Genomic DNA, 12,845 nt, shown 5'->3' on the forward strand with positions numbered 1-12,845 from the left:
AAGCTTCAAGGCACAGGTGAGTTAATGTTCTAAGACTTGGCTAACCAGTAGCCTCTATGGGACAGACTTTATAGGGAAAATCATAGTCATGGTTACTAAGGAATTTGGGGCTCTAGGCTCTACTGATTGGGCGAGGCCATGGTAGGAAGTAGTGGAATAGCATTGGATCCTGATATCAGCCAGGGTGGGGTGTCGTCATTCTGTCTAGTTTCCTAAGGTTGTGCTTGGTAACCTCTTTCTGTTTTCAAAGACCTGGGTCTGAGGCCCAACTGGAGTTAAGATGCAATCTTTCATTTGACTAAAACTCTCTTCCCTTCTACAACAGACCTGAGGCTATTACTTAAGACAGTTTGAGGTTGACCAGAATCTTATGTCCTAAGGGCTTAATGATTAAGAGAGTAGTCATGTGCAAATATGGAAGGGTCTGGTTGAAAGAAGGCAAGTGAGTTATGGTGCTATTAGATATGACAAAGCTAGTTTGGATTAAGGGAAAAATATTAAAGAAATGAAGTTCTTGTGCAAGTACCTTAGATCTATTACTGCTGTTTATGTTCACTCTGTGTATTCTTTCCATTGTGTATTTTACATTCTTTGATAATTTGCTTATATTTGACTTCTCTTTCTTTTGAATGTTTTGTGCCTTGGGTTGTAAAAATGTTCCTGCAGAGTTCATTTTATCATTTTCTTCCAGGAACAACATGTATATAATTGGCTCAATAGTACTAATTTCTCAGATTGAAAGTTCTGGGACCACTCAGGTGGCATAAACTGAAACATGAACTTTGGTCAATTATATAACACTGGCTTTAAATTCTCAAAAGAAAACTTTTCTATATCCATACTTCAACCAAAGATACACATTTTTATCATCTTTGATAAATTTTTTAATATTTTTATTTAATTATGAACATGAACAGAATTTCTGGGTCAAGGAAAATTAACACTATTACAGATATAGCATCAGTTCTCCTTTACTTTTTCTTTCCTCTTCTGAAATTAGGCATTGTAAGAGTGGGACATCAAACCAGGAATATGGAAGTTTTATATAAGATCATGCAAAGGAGCCTCTTCCCCCTCTAAGAGAGGAAAAGAATAAGTATAAACAAATTCTTTGTAATGTAAACACAGCTCCAAATATAACCCTTCTTTGAAATGTAAACATACACGTCAAGGGAGATATAAATGGCTCCATAAAGAACAAAATCACTTTTTCACTTATAAGACATGTTTTTTAATCCAGATTTCCTTGTCTAGAAAATCCCTAATCATGTAGAAACATCAAAATGTTTTCTCAATTGTCACACAGTTTCTAATTATGGGTTAAATAAATTTTTTGAATACTGCCTTTTCATGAAAGGCATATGCAGGTTTTTAAAACGTCTCTACCAAATATGAGGCCTTCTTTCCAACTCCACAATATGAGACCACATTCCAACTCACTCATTTTGAACTCATCATTTGCTTTACCTGCATGAGGATTAAAATTTAGGCCTTATATTGCCAAAATGAATAATACTCTCATATTCTACTCTAATGCAATTATAGTAACTTTTAATTCTTTATTTTGCCCCCCCCCAAGGATTTTTTGTTGTCTTTTGTAAATTTTTCTATGATTTGTTTATTTAAAAAAATACTACACTATTTTTATATATGTATCTGAAAGACATTCAGGTTATGTTTGTTACATTGTCATAAATAAGCAATTAATGATTGCATTTTATAATTATAATGGAAACAGGTCAATGAGGCATCTGGATAAAATATAAACTCAACAGATGTTTTATATGCCAGCAATAATCAGGTAAACAATAGTGTGAGGAAATCACATTCAAAACAGTAGAAAGCATATGCCCAAGAATGTCAAGTGTTTTACAGAAAACAAAAAAATGGGGAAAGAGGCAATTCTATTGGGAGAGTAATGGAATCATTACAAAAACATTCTTAAAGAATATGTAAGTGTTTGAGAAAAATACAAATAGCATAAGGTTAGGTTAATGGGGTTAAGAGAAAATCATTATTAAGAAGATCTAAAAATTGTAGTTGGTAGAACTACATGAGAATATCAGATCCAAGTATGAAAGTGAAAACTTAAAGCTGAGATATAATAAGTAAATTACCGTACACGCATAAAACTGAACCTAAAATCACTTCATTAGATATAGTTCTTTACAGTTTATAACAACACTTAAAATATATATATATGTATATCTGTATTTATCCATACAATACACAAATGTATATATACACATGTGCAGTGGTGAAATTCAGCTGGTTTGCACGGGTTCAGCAGAACCAATACCCAACTTTTTGTTGAGTTTGGTGAACTGGTTGTTAAAATGGCATTTGTAATCAGAATTCTTTCTAAGGTAGGCTTCTGGGCAGCCATCCAATGTGGAAAGTGCAAATTTACATTTCTTACTCTTTTTTGTTGTTTTTGTTTTTTTGATTTTTGCGAAGCTGGAAACGGGGAGGCAGTCAGACAGAATCCCGCATGTGCCCAACCGGGATCCACCTGGCATGCCCACCAGGGGGCGATGCTCTGCCCATCTGGGGCATCGCTCTGCTGCAATCAGAGCCATTCTAGTGTCTGAAGCAGAGGCCACAGAGCCATCCTCAGCGCCCGGGCAAACTTTGCTCCAGTGGAGCCTTGATTGCTGGAGGAGAATAGAGAGACAGAGAGGAAGGAGAGGGGGAGGGGTGGAGAAGCAGATGGGCGCTTCTCCTGTGTGCCCTGGCCAGGAATTGAACCCCGGACTCCTGCACGCCAGGCCAACGCTCTACCACTGAGCCAACCGCCCAGGGCTTCTTACTCTTTTTTAATATTCATCTGTACAATAGCATATTCTAAGTGTTCATAGTAATGTTCATTTCGTCCATAGGTGAAAAAAAATTGTAAGTGAGGATGCCAATCAAGAAGCAATATGGAAATATTTTAAATAACAGTTTAATTGTTTTTGTCAGGTATTATTTAGTATTTTTTCATTAATATTTTTAAACTGTTTCTTATAACAATCTAATTTTGTGTACCTCTTTAATTGTTCTTAACTATTAAATGCATGAAATAATAAAACATTTTTCGGTATATCTTTTTTTATACTTAAAATGGTCATTAGGGCAGAGAACTGCTTGTTAAATTATTTGAATACCACCACTGCACAAGTGTGTGTGTGTGTGTATGCACACTGAAATTTTGTAATTATGTTAATTTTAGACACAAGAGATGTAGCTATTATTTGTTAATGCACTACCTATGTGTCAGATACTCTACATGTATTATCCGATTCATTTGTAACAAAAAAATCCTACAATGTATTATTATAACTCATTTATTACACGTGAAAACCAAAGCTTTGTAACATGCCCATGATTTACACTCAAGAAGTGGAAGGCTAATACAAGAATTGAGCAGTTTTCTCCTGACTAAGCAGTGGAACAGTGGAGAGAGTGTTAACTTGGGATGCTGAGGACCCAGGTTCAGAACCCTGAGGTAGGTCATTGACTTGAGTGCAGACTCATCCAACTTGAGCACAGGCTCATCAGCTTGAGTGTGGGGTCACTGGTTTGAGCATGGGATCATAGACATGAACTCATGGTTGCTGGCTGGAACCCAAAGGTCACTGGCTTGAACCCAAGGTTCCTGGTTTGAGCAAGGGGTCACTGACTTGCTGGAACTCCCCAGTTGAGGCACATATGTGAAAATAATAAATGAACAACTAAGGTGCTGCAACGAAGAATTGGTGCTTGTCATCTCTCGCCCTTCATGCCTGTCTATCCCTCTCTCTATCTTTGTCTCTCTCTCTCTCTCTCTCTTTTTTTTTTTTTTTTTTTTTTTTACAGAGAAAGAGAGAGTCAGAGAGAGGGATAGATAGGAACAGACAGATGGGAACGGTGAGAGATGAGAAGCATCAATCATCAGGTTTTTCATTGTGACACCTTAGTTGTTCATTGATTGCTTTCTCATATGTGCCTTGACTACGGGCCTTCAGCAGACTAAGTAACCCCTTGGTTGAACCAGCGACCTTGGGTTCAAGCTGGTGAGCTTTTGCTCAAACCAGGTGAGCCTGCACTCAAGCTGGTGATCTCAGGGTCTCGAACCTGGGTCTTCCACATCCCAGTCCAATGCTCTATCCACTGCGCCACTGCCTGGTCAGGCTATCTTTGTTTCTCTTTAAAAAATAATTAAAAAAAAAAAAAAAAGAATTGTGCAGTTTGCCTCCAGTGGCTAACCCGTATTAAGGGACTAATCTGAGGATGCATGTTTTATCATTCCTCTAATACAGCGGTTCTCAACCTGTGGGTCGCGACCCTGGCGGGGGTCGAATGACCAAAACACAGGGGTCGCCTAAAGCCATCGGAAAATACATATTTATTATACAATACATTTATAAATAAAATATGTATTTCCGAAATATATATTTTCCGATAGCTTTAGGCAACCCCTGTGTTTTGGTCATTCGACCCCTGCCGGGGTCACGACCCACAGGTTGAGAACCACTGCTCTAATACATGATATTTTGACTAAGTACTGCCTAAGAAATAAAGACAAACAAGAAATGCAATGTTTTCTAGTAGGAATTTAACAAAAATTTGTGTAATGGCATACTAATTTTGACTTTTATTACATAAGTTCTTGGAATATTTTGGGGTAAACTATTGTCAATCTATGAATATTGCATTTAAAGCAGTTTCTCCTGTCATTTTTATTTTTCATAATTTATCTATTTACTTGTAATGTTAGAATCATTCTCACATGAGCCATCTGGGGAAATAATTTTGGAGATCATTAAAACTAGTTTTTATTGTTATTTATATTCTGGCTAGAGTTTATGCATGTGTCAATTAGGACAAAAATATATTAAAAGGTAAAAACAAATTTCCAAATATATTATCATTGCAACTAGAAATGTGCATATTTTTAGGACTCTGTTTACGTGTAGAAGTTGAGAATCTGAAAAACAGAAGAATAGGGGCCCTGGCCGGTTGGCTCAGCGGTAGATCGTCGGCCTAGCGTGCGGAGGACCCAGGGTTCGATTCCCGGCCAGGGCACACAGGAGAAGCGCCCATTTGCTTCTCCACCCCTCCGCCGCGCTTTCCTCTCTGTCTCTCTCTTCCCCTCCCGCAGCCAAGGCTCCATTGGAGCAAAGATGGCCCGGGCGCTGGGGATGGCTCTGTGGCCTCTGCCCCAGGCGCTACAGTGGCTCTGGTCGCAACATGGCGACGCCCAGGATGGGCAGAGCATCGCCCCCTGGTGGGCAGAGCGTCGCCCCATGGTGGGCGTGCCGGGTGGATCCCGGTTGGGCGCATGCGGGAGTCTGTCTGTCTGACTCTCCCTGTTTCTAGCTTCAGAAAAATGAAAAAAAACAAAAACAAAACAAAAACAAACAACAACAACAACAAAAAAAACAGAAGAATAGGAAAACAAAAGGGAATTGTATTTTATTGCATTATAACTATCTGCCAAATGTTCTGGGAATGTGTTTTCAATTAATCACTAACATAAACCTTGGAGGAAAATGTTATTTTATCTTTGATAGTTGAGAAAGCAGAGGTTCAGAAGGTGGGTGGGTCCTCCTGGAAAAGCCAGAGCACGTTAATCAGGCCAGTTTGACCCCACTGGCATTGTGCAGTCCTCAAGACGAAGTGGAAGAGTGGCTATTCATTTCATGCAGGTTCACTCCCTAGTCACCAACTGGACACAATTTTAAGAACCTAATATATTTGCTAGTCACTCTGCTTATGATAAGGGAGCCTGTAGGAGACAAGCTTTAAACTGACAAAGTTCTTATAGCCTAGGGTTTAGTTAAAGACTAAACTCTTCCCCACACCCTTTCAAGACTAAACTCTTCCCCACACCCTTGACTGTTGCATGGTGGGAGGTGGTGCACTCTTATGAGGATTCCCATTTATGCCACAGATGTGTGACTTTGTATCAGAGACTTTATTTGTATATGGTTCTGCACTATATAATAAAGCAGACCAGGGAATTTGCTTTAGCTCTTGCAAGCTATGGGCTGTGCAGAGACCTTCCGATCCCATCCTTTTTCTCTTTGAGTCTGTATCTTCATTGCCCACAGTTCTCACTCAGGAGCTGGACAATAACGAGCCATGCTGGTTCGCGGCAGGTGCCCAAAAGTTAGAAATTTTGATTCAGTATTAGTAACTTTTCAGTTGTAATGAATAGAGGATACATAAAGATTAGGAAATAGTTAATCTGCTTGCTATTCTCTCTTAATGGCTCCCTGGTCTTTATTTGGAAATGTAGTGAAAAGTTTACTTTTGCAGGAATATCAGGGAAAGCTTCCATTGGGGAGGTACCTCACAGTTAGGGGAGTTTAAATCACAATGGTTGTTTATAAAAGTCTAGCCACAGGATTTACTGTGAAAAGTTAGAGCCTATACATTAGTATAAATTCAATTCACTAATCTTAAATCTTTACTTTGTATCCTAAGAAAACTGAGTCTTTTCACAGATAATTCACGGAGGCAGATGGTCTCAGAGGGCCAGGTCCTGGCTGTTTCTGGTAGACACCTGACCTCGGCTATCTTGAAGATTTACCAAGGATACCAGATAGAACTATGCTGATTGAGCCCTGTGCTACATCAAAAGAACTTGCAGAGAGGATGTTTCTGCATCTGAAACCCCACTTCCTGCACATTATTACATGACTAAGTGCATGAACTTTTTACTTTTTTTTTTTCTTATTCCTCTAAACCGTATCAATACCGGCAGCATCAAGAGAGTGTTAAGGCAGCTTTGTGGACAGGACTCCTCTGCCTTCTCAGGGTACCATGATTTCTGAACTAAAGACACTTGTACACTCAGTCCAATTTGTCTCTTTGCGATGAGCTGCCCAAAAACTCAGCCTGTTCTTGTAACACTAGTACCTAGAAATGCTGAACGCAGTGTTCCCAACAAAGAAGAGTTCTGAACCAGGGTACAAAGACCAGACATGTAATTACAGCTGCATCTCACTGAGATAATTATTGACAAGAAGATGCCCTGAGTCCTGTAGAGGACATAGGAAAGCCCCACTTTGCTTTGCATCGGGAAGACTTTCCTAAGAAGATGGTAGAGATGTAAAGCGTAGCAGCGAGTTGCCTATTAGTAGATGTGGAAGGCTTCCTGCCGGATAGGTTCTGAAATGCAGTTGCAAGTTCTGACCATTCTCTTCTGTCCCAGGCTCTTCTAAGGCTTGCGGGGATCTCCATCCACATGGGGATAATACAGACTGAAAGTATTATATTTGATTTTCAGAATCTCAACCTCCTTTGGAGATTTCACAATTATCATTATTCTTGTTAATATCAAAGATTTGAAGAAATAAAAAATATATCTTACGTGTCTCTCTTCTGATCTGATATAAGACCTTGTTAATAACATTTTCATTTTGCCCTAATTATTTTTTCGAGATTCAAAAATTAAAAATCTAGATAAGCAGTGATTTTATACGTGTAACAGTTTTCAATTAGATGCCAAGTAAGAAAATGGAACATTACCAAATGTCTTTTTAAACTTTTTAGAATATCCTAAGATAAGTTAGTTTATAGAATAGTCAGCTAGTATATATTATTTAAACGCAGATAGATGCTTTCAAATAAGACTTAACTTTTTTACATCCAAATTCATATATAAACACAATCAAATTTAACATCTTTTATCATTTTGTATTCCAGAACCTGTTTATTCACATCAAGATTTACTCAAGCCATAATAAATATAAAGGAATGCTACATGCCTTCTTTACCTACCTAATGGGTCACCTTGTCCAGTCAATTGTCTTTCATCCTTTGCATTCCCATAATCATAACCATCATTTTAGTACCCATCATTTATATCACACATACTCACTACTGGCTCATTAATATTAACTCTACCTATAAGTACTTAAGCTTAAATCTTCATTATTTTCCACCTGAATTTTTATATTTCCTCCCTAATTAGGCTTTATGTTTAATCCCACCTTGTTATGAATGCAAATGTAATCACATATTTATCTACCAAAATGGTCCTATATAATATCCTTATTTTTAAAATTAGTTCTATGTGACTTAGCACAACATGCAAAGTTCTCTATAATTTTATCCCATTTACAACCTATCTCAATACATTTTTTTTCTATGACCATCACCCCCATGCTTCCAAATTACAACCCATAGCAGAAATGGGGAAATTTCTGAAGGATTCCTCCTTTCTTATGTCTCTATGTCTTTTCCTTTTAATCTGCAGTTTTTCTGTTTGGAATTCTGTTTCCATTTCTAAATTCTTTGACCTCCAGTGTTTTATTCTCTGATCAAACATTTCTATTTCTCTTGGTTAAGACATGTATCACTTGTCTTTTGTGTGAGGTTTTTGTACCTTATTTGTTTGTGTGAGTCTTGTTTATCCCCCGCGCACTCAGCACTTGAAACAAGGCCACATTAACAAAACTTCCTACTATTTTTTGTTCTCAACTTCTATTTTAGGCACTCCATCCTACTTCTGGCCTCTTCTCACTCTGGTTGTTCTCTGTTATGTCATGTAAGCCTTGACAAATAAGGCTATTCAGTTAAAATATACTTAAAAAATAACAAACTTCTATGACCTGTGTGACTTATTGAGGTTGATAACAGAGGCAAAACAATTGTCAGCTATTCCTTCTACCTTTGTACAGCTGCGTCCACTGAAGTTTTTTATTCCAGATTAGCACTACTTCACTTGCCAAGGAAATCTTTACTCAGGTGGCTAGCATAAAAACACATACAGGGGAGCTTAAAAATAAGCTCTCCTAGCAGATGGGGCTTTAGTTTCTTAGCATGAATGTCAGGCTCATTCATTGCCCCCCAGAGCTCCCTTGCTTTATAGTTAAACTTTGGATGCTGTGTACCCAGGAAAATCTTCATGTCTATACACATAAACAAACATCATTACACACCAAATGTGTGTCTATAAATTGGAGGTTTACTTTTTCCTGATTTAATCTTCTTAGATTCAAGAATAAGCCTGAACATATGTACCCTGATTTATCAATGTCACCCCACTAAAATTAATAAAAAAGAAAGTGTGATACCACAAAAAAAAGAATAAGCCTGATAATTGTTTGTTAAAAATGAGTTATAAATAAATCAATCTGTTTGGAGTGAGTGCTGCTATCTAGCCACATCAGTATGATTAGCCTCACTCTTCTGATTTGGCATCTGTGGCCAGCTTGGCTGATTCCTCAGGTTCTAAACATCTCCTTTCCCTACTCTCAGCTCTCTTCTCTTCCCAAATGCATGGCATCTCCTGCTAACTTCTGGATAATTATGCTTTCAGCATCACAAACTGAGCCCACTGTGTCCTGCTATGGATTGATATTGACCATTAACCTTCCTCAGTAGCACTCTTAGTTGTCTATTTCAAATTGCAGTAACGTTAAAGACAGAAAAGTACTGAAAAGGAAATCCTAAGTAGATTGTTTTATTAGTGGTAGGCATAGTTTGCCATTGTAAAAGAATAAACAGCTTTGATATAATCTGTTTTGATCTTAGATATTATAAGTTTTGGTGGGAAAAAAACCAGCATATTGTGAAAATTAACTTTTAGTTTGCTTTGATTAGTTTAATTTATTTTATAAAACAAACTTTTAGTTCAGTTTTAGTATTTTTGATTCAAACATAAATATACATTTCATTAAAAATAACTTTTGGTGCCTCATATAATTAACATCACTGTAAGTCTAAATACAAATTAGAAATTATCTCTAATTGTTTTCTAGTAGTTTTTATATTATCATATATTCATATTACCATATATAATGTTTCATGTTTTCAGTTCATGAAAATTAGCACTCTATCTAAAATACAATTGACTCTAAGCAACATAGTTTTGAATAGTGCAGGTCCATTTATAGACAATTTTTTTTCAATAAGTACAGTAAGTAAATATTCTCTTCCTTATGATTTTTTAATATTTCCTTTTTTCTAGCTTATTTTATTGTAAGAATACTGCATATAATACACATGACACACAATACGTGATGATTGACTGTTTATGTTAATTGTTTATGTTATGTTAAATGATAAGCAATTAGAAGTTTTTTTTGTTTTTTTTTTTTATTCATTTTAGAGAGGAGAGAGAGAGACAGAGAGAGAGAGAGAGAGAGAGAGAGAGAGAGAGAGGAGAGACTGAGAGAGAGAAGGGGGGGGAGAAGCTGGAAGCATCAACTCCCATATGTGCCTTGACCAGGCAAGCCCAGGGTTTTGAATCAGCGACCTCAGCATTTCCAGGTCGATGCTTTATCCACTGTGCCACCACAGGTCAGGCGAAGTTAAGTTTTTGGGGAGTCAGAAACCATATGTGGATTTTCAACTGTGTGAGTGTTTGATGACTCTAACCCCCAAGTTGTGTAAGACTCAATTGTATATATGGAGATTGAACTTTCTTTTCTTGAAGCATTCGAGCCATGGCTGAGAGAGGAAGGGGAGAAGGGCATGGAGAAGGAGATGTTTGCTTCTCCTGTGTGCCCTAACAAGGAATCAAACCCAGGTCTTCCACGCGCTGGGCCAATACTCTACCACTGAGCCAACCAGCCAGGGCCAAGATTGAACTTTCTTTGTGAGGAGAAATCTCTTCAATTTGATCATCCATAATTGCCCCCAGATCACTTTCCCTCCAAGCCATCAAATTAAAATTCGTATCCAGGGATATATACAGTGCCCTTAGAAGAGCTTGAAATACCACTGAAGACACAAGCATACCTTTCAAAGTAGCATGCTTTGAACTGTTTTCTTTCTTATATAAGACCTATAAATGTAAGTTGCTAGCAAGAGGTAAACCATTTGTCTTAATACTAAATATTTCCTTCAGCACAGGTTTCTTTTTTCTTCAAATAATCTCCAGAAAAAGATTTTTAACTTATGAGTGAACTACAGCATCTAAAGCAAAGCCAGAAAAAATATTTCACATAGTTATTGCCATCACTACTTGGCTTTATTGTCAGCTACTCATTTTAAAGTATGAGGATTTTATTAGCTAACTTCCTATCCATTCCCTATTTATCAAGCTGTGCTTTGTAAGACATGGGAGAAGCTTGCCAGTTTATAGAATTACCATGACAGCCAATGTCTATTAGTTGCATAAATTGAAACTAACTATTGGGTAGCTCACAAAACATCTGAAAAGATATTTCATTTTAGTTACACCTGAATAATCCTTTTTCCAAGTTTACCTGCATACTGAACATATATTTTAAATTTACTTGAGATTTGTAACATTAATCTCAAATTTGAGCTTGACACCAAATATTATATTTTATGGAACACATGAACATGATCATATTAAAAGGTCACAACTAACTGTGTCTCAGACCCAAAGTTCAATCATTGACTTTCATAGAGTTATTAAAATAACGAATGCAGAAAAGCAAGTTTTTATTAGCTTATTTTTTCCTTTGCAACCAGTAGAAACTTTGTCATGTGCAAGCACCATAATCACTCAACTAATTTCTTATTTAGGGCTCATTTCAGAATCATGACTCCATATTGATAATCAGAGAAAGTCTAAGGTATGGCCCTTGTCCTCAGTGAACTCAAAGTTTAAACAGAAATGAAAACCAGTTCTTTAAAAGTTAATAAATAATAGACTCTAAGTAGTAAATTAAATGGAAAGACATTGGCTAACAAAAAACTTAGAAGTGTAAGAGATCAAAGAGAGATATTATATTAAGAAAAGATTTCTTGAAAACATAAGAAATTATGGAAAGTTATGAAGACCAAGTAGAAAGCAGAGCTCATTCAATGGTAGCACAGTAGGTTATTCTTATTCTTAAAGTTAGGTAAAGCAGACTCTTAGAACCTCTTAAGACTTTATGTCATTATTATGTTAATGCAATGCACTATGTTACATATTCAACTGTGAGAGAATTGAATTCTCATTATTGCTTCCTATATGAACATGTGTTTTTAATAAAGTTTTAATAAAATGTAAATAAAGTGTATTTATTTATAATTTATCATGTAAATGAAATGTATAAATAACAACCTAACTATTTTAGCACCTCAGGTGAGGCCACAGAGCCACCTCCATACCCAGGACCACTTGCTTAAACCATTTGAGCAATGACTGCAGGAGAGGAAAGAGAAGAGAGGATGAGAAAGACAAAAGAAGCTAGAGGTGGAGAAGCTGATGATCATGTTTTCCGTGTGCCCTGACTGGGGAATCAAACTCGAGACCTTCACATGTTGGGCCGACCCTCTACCACTGAGCCAATCGGACATCCATATTCTTACTAAATATATAAATCAAGTAATGAAGACAAGAAATTTGCTAGAAATAGAAAATACATTATTCTGAGAGAATTCTGTACTCTACCTCTAATTGTATATAAATACTCTGCAAAATTGGATCTTAAGTTTCCTCTTGAAAGAAAGAATTTGTACTATATAACCTGTTAATTTTTTTCAATCTTGAGAATTCATCAAAATATATGGCAAGATTTTGATAAAACTAGAGATACTTAGTTTTCATCTAAACCCTCAGAAACAGATTATCCATCCAAAAATTAATACCTTCACGTTCATATATTTTTTCTTTCTCATTTTTTTTAAATTTTTTCTTTTATTTTTATTCTACACATTATTATTATGCATAACCAACATTAAGAACCCCTCCTATAAGTATTTTTTAATCCTAAATAGATTAGTGCCCATTAGTGTCTACCTGAGTTTCCTAGCCATATAGTATACGTCAAGAGAATAAGTAGAGAGTGGCAGAGCGTCGGCCTGGCGTGCAGGAGTCCCAGGTTCGATTCCCGGCCAGGGCACATAGGAGAAGCGCCCATCTGCTTCTCCACCTCTCTGTCTCTCTCTTCCCCTCCCGCAGCTGAGGC

The sequence above is a fragment of the Saccopteryx leptura genome, chromosome 3 (genome assembly GCF_036850995.1).
Source record: "Saccopteryx leptura isolate mSacLep1 chromosome 3, mSacLep1_pri_phased_curated, whole genome shotgun sequence".
Classification (NCBI taxonomy): Eukaryota; Metazoa; Chordata; class Mammalia; order Chiroptera; family Emballonuridae; genus Saccopteryx; species Saccopteryx leptura.